Below are 10771 nucleotides of genomic sequence, written 5' to 3'. Positions count from 1 at the left end.
TAAAAGGAATACGAGTGGGTAAATATCATAAATATGATACACGTTTTTATTCGATTCGGTCTTACATAATTCAAGTCGACGATATATTATCGTGTGAATGAATTAAGTGTTGTAAAGGGGTATTAGCATAAGGCCGTGTCCCCACTAGGCGAACAGTGGAGCCGATTCTCTTGTAAACAATCTCTAAACTAAACTAAAATGACACGTCTAAATCTATTGCTATCCCTTTCATAATGTTGCTTGCGGAAAAGGATAGCACTAGATTTAGACCCGTTAATTTAGTTTAGTTTAGAGATTGTGTACAAGAGAATCGGCCCCAGTGAGCGGCTAACTATACTGTATACTAACCGTTTATTTTTCCTCCCAAGAGTTCACTAGATATCCTCTAACTCGACATTAAGTTAGCGACAGATACCTACTCAACTCAGAGTCAGCCATTGGACAGTCAGCCATTCACTGTTCACCTAATGTAGACACGACCTTAGAGTTGACATCGCAGAGTAAGAGATCAGCTCGTTACCCCTAACTTACCTCAAATAAAAAGAATACCACGAGTAAATATCATAAAATAGGTATATGATACATGTTTTTATTCGAGTCGGTCCCACATAATTCAAGTCGACTATAATTATATTATCGTGTGAATGAATTAAGTGTTGTATTAGGGACGAATAGGGGTATTAGCATAAATGTCAGGCTGCAAATTTGCCCAAAAGGCTCCTTCATTATTCTCCGTCGTGCGATATGACACAAGTACGCACGCGAACGCGTTATTAGTATTGCTTCTGACGATCAAGTGCGCTCGCGCGAGTTCACTTCACTGGCAAGGCAAGTTCCAAATGTATAAATACTAGCTGATGCCCGCGACTTCGTACGTGTGGATTTAGGTTTTAAAAAATCCCGTGAGAACTTTTTTATTTCCCGGGATAAAAAGTAAAAAGCCTATGTCACTCTCCAGGTCTTTAACTATACCCATGCAAAAAGTCACGTCGATCCGTTGCTCCGTTGCGACGTGATTGAACGTCAAACCAACAAACCAATAAACCAACAAACAAACACACTTTCACATATATAATATGGGTACTGACAGTGGCGTGCAGGTCATAGAGGAATAAAAGCACTGCTTACTCAGGTTGAAATAGCTCAGTGCTCATTTCTCAATAACTTGCCACTAAATAGGTAAGCTACCTAACTAATGCCTACCCTGGGTTCAAGTCCTGTGCACGCCATTGGGTACTGATAGGAGCAGGTGTTAGGTACTTTGCGAAAGACCATTATACATTAGGTAGGTATACACAAAGAATAAAAAACTTGATTCGCTACAATCAACCAAGGCAGACAAAACTGTACAGTGCAACATGCAGTATGCTATGAACACTGCCCTCCCTCCCACTACAAAACATGCAAGAAAATCAAAAAATCAAGAAAGCAAGCCGGAACGCATGGGATGCTTAGCGGCTGGTCACCACAGGAGTGTGGTCGCTAGCCAGACGGATTCGGGATAGAACTAGTAGTAAAAACTAAACCCATAGTATTAATTTTAATAATGTAAAATTAGAATAATGAGTTATTTTGTATGACACTCCATCCATGGCAGATTGTAGCTACTGTACCCATAAACATAACATCTATTGTACCTCAATCTATGCAAATGAATAAATGAAATGATTTTTTTTTTGTGGATCTGTTCCACAAAAAAATTTATTACTCGACCGGATATACAAACGAAGCACAATTCAGATGATACGAATAATTTAATATAATTCAGGGCGCCACCGAAATTATTATCTCAATAACATATTCACCTTTATTACTATACTGTTAGTGATTATATTCGCTTAACGTCCGACCTAAGATATCGTATGACACACGTTATAATGAAGATACCGTGTTCATTCAACCGTATTTAACCTTTTTGGGGGTTTCTTTTATTATTTGTATTGTTACAGCTTGATTTCATCTTTTTTGTGTGTAGACACCTTTTTGCCTCTATACTTATTTCCATACAATCTATTTTCTTTAAGTAAGTAGGTAGGTAAAGAATTAATAATTTATTCATCTAAATATATAAAAGGAAAAGGTGACTGACTGACTGACTGACTGATCTATCAACGCACAGCTCAATCTACTGGACGGATCGGGCTGAAATTTGGCATGCAGGTACCTATTGTGACGTTGGCATCCGCTAAGAAAGGATTTTTGAAAATTCAACCTCTAAGGGGGTGAAAAAGGGGTTTGAAATTTTGTGTAGTCCACGCGGACGTGGTCGCGAGCATAAGCTAGTTGATTTATAATTTTTCTGTTATCATCACCCCATCGTGTCACACTATGACTCGTTGGGAAGTGCGGACTCATTGTTTTTTACCCATCGAGTTACACTGTTACTAGTTACATCTTTTTAATTCATTGTTATTCCCAACGAGTCACACTGTAGCTTGGGTGTGACTCTTTGGGAACCCATCCTAGTGTAGGAAAGAAAAGTAACACCCTATTTTACCTCTTTCACTAAAATGACAATGTGGGGTTCTTAACCCGCTGCCAGCCCACTACCGAGAACGGGTCTCCACTCAAAATGAGAAGGATTTAGAAAAACACTTCATAGCAGGAAGACTTATCAAACACTTATAAGCTTCACCCTACGTAGGATTGCGATGAAGGCTCTCGGAAATGATGCTACCATGTTACTCATAAATAATCACTTTAATCATTCTCTTAGTTTTACTATAATAACTGCTAACAACACTATTCTCACAGCTTGCACTTATAAACAACACAGGATCTCTCTCGAGAGTGTCCGCTAAAACCAACGAACCCTCTCGTCCAGCTTCCAACCGTCAGGGTGGGAGAAACCCAACCTCATTGGTCCCACCGCTCTGCGCCAACCGGCGTCAACCAATGACAAAATAGTATTTGAAAATTAGAGTTGCTAACGTGACAATTAAGAATCTGATTGGTTTCCGCCGTTTTACGCCAACTAGCGTCAAAACTCCAGAATGACAACTGATAGTCTATTTAAAAATAAAGTTGCCAAATGTAAAAATAAAAATATAATGCAATTTTGAAGCTAATTAAATTAAGATCCTAACACACTTAACAAAAGGTTATCTCTAAAACGTATCTATAGTACACGACAGGTCAAGATGGTAATAGGGGTATGAGGCGGGGGGCCGCCCCGCACACCCGCACGTCACCCGCGCTATCCCGCACCGGATTAGTGCGGGGGCTGTGCGGGTGTGTGGGGCGTCCCCACCTAGGTATCTCTAAAACATTCCATTTTAACTAATATGCTTTTTCATAATAATGCTTTCTATGGCCAAAGAGTGACATTTTATCTCATAACAAAACCACCCCGGTTTTAATACGTTTTGAAGAAGAGGGAACGGACAAGAAACTGCGTTTTTTTCTTCATGACAAGACATGACAATGACCAAGACATGGAGCATTTAATGAAGAAAGACGTCGCTTTTGTTATCAATATCTCAAAAATCCTAACGCAGACGACCGCTTTATGTGCGAGACCGATTTTACCAATCGATTTGTCATTTGACGCCTACTTGGAGGTTGAATATATTATAATTGCGAAAGTGTGTTTGTTTGTTGCTTTTATGGTTCGTTGGCTTATTAGTTTGTTGGTTTGTCCTTCAATCACGCCGCAATGGAGCAATTATGTCTCTACGTAATTTTTTTGAACCCTTGTAGGTACGTATTCATTATCACCACTATATAAAAATTTAAACAAATTATAATAAAAATTTATGACAGTCAGGAGGCGTAAAATTTTACCAATTCTGAATAAATAATTTGAGTTTGAGTTTGAGTAAAGATGCTGTAAGGCCAACGTCAGCTACTCGCGTTTTGGAACGTATAGCAGAATTTCTTAACGATCGGCTAGATTTATTAAAAAAAAAAAAAAAAAATTAATACCGGTTGTTTGCGTTGTGCTCAATACCTACACAGTATGGAGTCTTCGTCAAAAATTCAATAAAATGTCGGAATTGTTTGTCTTTGTAAAAGCCACCTTAGCCTAAAACAACAGAGCATGAAGATGTAATTTGATATTTCAGATGAATAAGGGCGCCTCGGTAAGTCCTCATTTCTTTTTAAGATGGCCCCAATGTTTGTCAGTCTTAAAAAATCGGCCAAGTGCGAGTCAGACTCGCACTTGGCGCAACGAGGGTTCCGTACACGGATATTTTGCACGATAAATCAAAAACAATCCATTATGAATTCGAAAGTGTGTCTGTCTGCTAGCCTTTTAAGGCCCATCCGTTGAACCGATTTTGACGAAATTTGGTACAGATATAGCTTGCATCCCGGGGATGGACATAGGCTACTCTTTATCCCGGGAAATCAAAGAGTTCCCGCGTGATTTTTACAAACCTAAATCCACGCGGACGAAGTCATGGGCATCATTTAGTCTAGTTATGCATAAAAATAAATAAAAATCTGTTTCATAATCTACAGCTATCCCGCGCTGCCTGTACGGGCACACGAGTTGGTGCGGGTGTCTCCACCCCGATTGCCATCTCAACCAGTCGCGTAATATACCTGTCCATACAAATTATACCTACAAAAGGAAGTCGATCTATTTGACGCATTTGTTCTCGTCATAAATTATATTTATTTTCGAATTTATTGAAGTCATCAATCACACGAAGATAGCGTTTTGACAACACTTTTAGCAGCTTTTATTCCAATACGTTATATCAAATGCAGATTTAGACGGCGAGTGAAGAATGAGATGAATCTATATCGCAGTTTGATTAAGAAGGACGGGTTCTTTAGGAAAAATGCTTTATCATTTTTTCGTGGAAGCTCTTAACGCTTTCTGACGTCCTGGTAATCATCTTTTTTATTATTCGAACAACTTCTTTGGCGGTACCAGGCGTCTTGATGCCTTTGTACAAAAAGTCAGGTTTGATTTTCGGTTGCCTCATTGGTTTCGGGGTTTTGAATGAAGTCATCTATGAAGTCATCTGTGGTATTTTACCCGAGGCAAGTATACAAGTGTGCACAGTGTCTGTACAGCTGTGATAATCTAGTGGTTAGGAAGCTGCCGCCTAATATGATGTCTGTGGTTCGATTTCGGGCACGCTAATCTAACTTTTCGGAGTTATGTGCGTTTTTAGTAATTAAAATCACCAAATGTTTTAGCGGTGAAGTTTGCGAAGCGATGAAATCATCGTGAGGAAACCTGCATGCCTGAGAGTTCTATATAATGTCGGTCTGCACGAGAGAGACAACGCTCTACGAAACCGCTATCTCTAAAGGTCGATGTAGGTACACTACTTTCTGCCAGCTACTGTACCACAGTTTTACCTTCTACTGTTACTAGCCTATCGCTAATGGAAGTATAACAAAATTAATCGAAAAAATGCTCATAAAACAAAATTCAGGTGATCAACTGGGGACTGGGGAGTAAATAAAATGTGGCCATTAATTACTACAAAGGGTGAGTCCGTGCCCCGTGCGGCCAGCGCGGTGACAGGCACATTCGGCTGATATATTATTATGGCAGGCTTCGTACCATCGTGGTCCATGAGAAATAAGGTTTCAGGCAGTGGTCCGACCGCCGTCGATGAACGAGAAACGAGTAGAACTAGAAACTATAAACGTGTTGGCGATCAGTGGGAAGCGAGTGTGTAGTTTCGATAGTTTTGACGCCGGGCTATACCTAAGCGAGTGTGCAAGTGCAACGAGCGATTACTCGCGCCAAACCTGCGCACGCGTTACACGTGTTCAAACGAGCGAGCATCGCTGAACGAGTTTATTTTTGAAAGCTCGTAGCTCAGCGACAAAACTAGTAAAGCGAGTCGTTGCCGGCAGTGTGAACAGTCAGAGAGCAACTTTTGACATATGCATCTCTTTCGTTTACACGGAATGTACATTTATTGTGCGTTTCTTAAGACAGAAAATCGCCGATAGTTAGTCGTTTTCTCGCCGGCGGTCGGACCACTGCCATACGTAGTTAAATCTCTGGTATGACAATGAAAGACGATGACTTCATTTTCCCGGAAGATTTTTTTTTTGGATTTAATCAAGAAACACCCTGAAAGACACCCATTCACTTTGAAATTTAAAAGTGTCTGGCATGGGGTTGCCACGACACTAAGTGTATGCTTCCATGACATTATTTCTATTACTATTTCAAACATTTAGAACATTACATTTCGAAAATGTCAACTTTCTAGCGTCATCCAGACCGAAGCTATGACTACTCGAAAATACGACGAAACGCTTCGAGAAAAGGTACGTAGTGCCCCGTCCTTTAGTTAGGCTCGTCTTGGTGGGAGCAATGCCGTGCCCCCTGATGTAAGAAATAGGATGTAGTATGTGATGTAGAAAATTGTATACTTTAGGCATAAAAAATGTGGCAAAATAAATTAGAGCTCTTGCCACCATAAATATTCCTGCGCTCATTGAGCCGGCAGGGATTAGTCGGGATGATGGCAAGAGACCTGATGGATTGACGCTGGTTCCCTGGGAACGGGGACGGGCGCTAATGTGGGACGCAACTTGCGTTGACACATTGGCCCCGTGTCATATCAGGAAGACAGCATCAAGACCGGGAGCCGCAGCAGAAACAGCTGAAAACGGCAAGCGGCGCAAGTATGCCTCTCTTATAGAGAGTTACATTTTTGTGCCGTTTGCCGTGGAGACCCTGGGGCCATGGAGTCTTAGTGCTAAAATTTTTTTACGAGACATTTCACCGCGATTAATAGCCTCATCTGGTGACAGAAGGGCTGGCTCATTTTTTGCGCAACGGATCAGCCTGGCTGTCCAGCGCGGAAATGCAGCCAGTATTCTTGGCACCATTCCACGCGGTCATGATTTATATAGTAATTAAATAAGGCTAGCTTTAAGTTTTATTGTAATAATAAAAAAAAAAAGAAAAAAAAAAAAAAAAAAAATTAATTCATACATTCGATATAATATTGTGACCCAGCTTTCGGCATTAGGTATCCTCTACAGCACGACACCAAGAGCTTCCATACTAACACGTCATACGAAACATATTTATTATTGAAACCATCCCCTTTCAGCCAATACTGCATATACATTTTACATCGCCACATTTATTACTTCGCCCGGAGAGGACGGTTAATAAATTCAATGGATTGCGGATTGGGCGCGGATTTTACGACGACTTGAGGCTTGCGACCTTCTTTTCCATTATGCATTGAATTACTACGACACGGCTTTGACATACGTCTCCAAAAAGGCTTTTGGTATTTGTTGACCTTGAATGATTTTGGGATAAAGGGAGTTTATTCCTAACGCGCTCCACTTTTTTACATTTGCAGCACCAGAGAAACCGCCAATGCGTTTCCAGCCTTTCAGGAATTTGTTTTGCAGACTTGTACTGGTTCAAGTCATCAACAAATACTGTATGAGCCTTAGGACCAACAATGAGTGGATACTTAAGGTGAAAGACACGGTCTGCCGCGAAATTCAAATTTAATTTGGTTTTTTCGCAATTTGTAAAGTAGTACGACAAAGTAGGCTTATGGCATTATTTTGACTAATTTCTTAAACTGGACACTTTCAAGTAAAGATTTTTATATAAACCTTTGAAGATAATATTGCTAGGGGCGAAATTTGAATGCCATAAGTAAGGGTATCAATCCAATTCCTTTGTTGCAACTTCAGGAGTACCACAGGGATCCATTCTTGGCCCTGCGCTATTTGGTATATTCATTAATGACATTGCCGAATGCTTTTTGTACTGTCAATTCCATCTTTATGCGGACGACCTCAAATTGTATAACACAATTAATAATGTCTGTGATGCCATTAATATGCAACAGGATATAAATAGACTTTCAGTGTGGTGTGATAATAATAATTTAAAATTGAATTGCTTAAAATGTTATAGTATAACGTTTAGTAGGAAAGTAAACAATATTCACTTTGACTACAGCATAGATGGCAAGAATTTAGAAAACGTTAGACAAATAAGTGACCTTGGGATCATAATCGATCATAAACTCAGCTTTATACCACATACGGATTACGTTATCAAAAAGGCACTTAAATTATTAGGTTTTATTATTCGAAATACCAGAGAATTTAAAAAGTCATCAACGAAACTAACGCTTTTTAACTCATTGATCCGAAGTAGACTCGAGTATTGCTCTGTGGCCTGGAATCCGTACTACCAAGTGCATAAGGATAGGATAGAGAGGGTGCAAAAGAAATTTTTACGGCACGTAGCTTACAAAGAAAATATTTTGAAGGAAATTAATAATTATAATGATCTTTTAAAACGCTATAAAACCCTTTCACTATCCAATCGCAGAGAAATGATGGATCTTTGTTTTTTGCACAAGATTATAAATGGGGATATTGATTGTCCAAATTTATTAAATAGAATACGACTGTCAATACCAAAGCAAAACGCAAGATCGCTTATAAAGAGCAAGCAAACATTTAGGGCCAGAATATGTAAAAGTAACCTTGGTAGTGCTGCTCCTCTTAATAGAATTGTCATATCCTATAACAATGTGTTCAGAAAAGCTAACCTGGATATTTTTCAACACTCCGCTTCATTATTTAAAAACAAAATTAAAAACCACCTAATGAATCTTTAAATATTCTATAGTAAGTCTGCTATAGAATATTTAAAGATTCATTTTGAAATTGTAGGGTAGGTACTATTGTTAGTCTTAATTGTAGTTTTTATTGTTAGTTGTAAGAATCATCGTAGTTTTAACTTATTTAGTAATTAATTTAATTGTTATAGATTTTAGGTACGTAAAGAATGTCTTAGTTTAAGTTTTACTATTTAGAAGTTCTAGTTAAGCATGTTGAGTTAGCCTGTAAGTGAGTATACATTGATAGTCCTAAGTTTATATAAGTCGTCATAATTAGTTTTCTTTGTATACCGTTGGCTTCCTATTAAATAAAATAAAAAATAAAATAAAAAAAATAAAAAAAAAATAAGTCTACGTTGTCGCATTAGTTTCTCTCTCTCTCTCCGGTCGTTCCTTCATTGCTGAAGATCGTGGTCCTGGCAACCCGCCCTCGAATGGATTATTTTACAAATTGTTTACAAATTGTGAAAACCAAATTAAATTTGAATTTCGCAGACCGTGTTTTGGGTCATCATAATTAGGTCGATGTATCGTTGAAGTCTAATGGAAACACGCTTTACAACTGAATGAATGTCAGAGGCACAGCGTGTAAAAGTGGCGATATTTTTATGTTACAACCAAATGTTACGAAGAAATATATTACAGTGTTAGTAAGCATGGGTTCGTGGCAACTGAATCGAGCTTTGGCTTACATTGACAAAGAAAAGAAAAGTAAAGGCTGGTTTGGCTGAGTGACTCTAAGCTTTCTTTTAGGTCAAACATGTTTCGGATAAAAGCTGTGATAGTCTAGTGGTTAGGACATCCGCCTTCTAATCGGAGGTTGGGGGTTCGATCCCAGGCACGCACCTCTTGGGGTGCCAGCCAGGTAATCTCCCAGTGTGCCTGGGTGCTGCTGGTCCCTTTTGGATAGCAGTAGAGCAGTATTCGGGCCGGTGCACCCCGGTAACATGGCTAATAATCTCTCTTCGGGGATCAATACACTCAATATCCCCGAAGAGAGATTATTAGCCATGTTAGCCATGGCTAATGACCTGGCAGGGGGAGGTTTCTCCGCGTGTCCCTCTGACTAGCAGAGGGCACAGTGGATGAGGCGAAGGATGAGACGCGAATGACGTGCGCGGGATTGCGTTTTCGCCCGTTGGGTCTCCAGGGGAGGTGAGGTGCACATAGTTGGTGCACCTCGGACGTGCGACGGGGGACCTCGTGAGTGGGTCCCCGGTGGAGCGTTTGCCTCGGCGGACGTCGCTGGCTGGGTCGCGGTGGTTTGCTTCGGCGTTCCCGTGACCCAGTCGCCAGGCGACGCGCAGGAGTGCCGCTGGGTTTTAGTGAGTATTCCGGTCGCCTCTCGGCTGGTGAGTCCTACAGACCTTCCCTCCAGTTGGTTGGCTGGCTGGTTAGCTAACTGGCTTCTAGGAGGGGGGGGGATGCAACAGATTTTCATTTATTTTTATGCATCATAATTTTTGAATTATCGTGCAAAATGTCGAAAAAATACGACTGTAGTACGAAACCCTCGGGCGCGAGCCTGACTCGTATTTGGCCGGGTTTTCTTAGTTTGGGCGCATTATATTAACCCAGAATCTGAACCCTACCCAAAAGTTTTTGAATAAGGCAAACCGAGCTGGGGCAGCAAAGGTATTCAGTGACGGCATTTATCACTCACTTTACCTGTCCGCAACGCCATAAAGGCCATCAACTCGCCCTTGTGCGGTAATTAATGGCCCTACCTTTTATTGCGCACTCCAGAAAAAAGTTTCATACACGTTTTTTTCGGGACGTATATTATACATATAATCCTACTAATCATCATCATCAATTCATCACTGACCCATGATCACGGGTGTCCTCTTCGGAAATTTTTATACACCTTTATTACCTGTTATCTCCCAAAGCCACCATGATACAAACTTCATAGTTGCTGATCGTTCCTGCCTGTGCTGGGGACAATACGCAGAGAAACTTTCAGCTTCTATAAAATAACGAAGGTCTGAAACGCACTTGCTCTCAGTCCATGAACTTTGTTTGGCAATGAAAATCGCTGTGGTTAGGACTAAAAAGGAAAAATGTATTCCAGAATATATTTTATCAGAATAAAATTCCACGATGAAAAATGTTTGATACAATAATTATACGACTATGCGAGTTAACATTTAAAATACCAACGCTGTGGAATTCGT

The sequence above is a fragment of the Maniola hyperantus genome, chromosome 15 (assembly GCF_902806685.2).
Source record: "Maniola hyperantus chromosome 15, iAphHyp1.2, whole genome shotgun sequence".
NCBI lineage: Eukaryota > Metazoa > Arthropoda > Insecta > Lepidoptera > Nymphalidae > Maniola > Maniola hyperantus.
Note: the sequence above shows the minus strand (reverse complement) of the source record.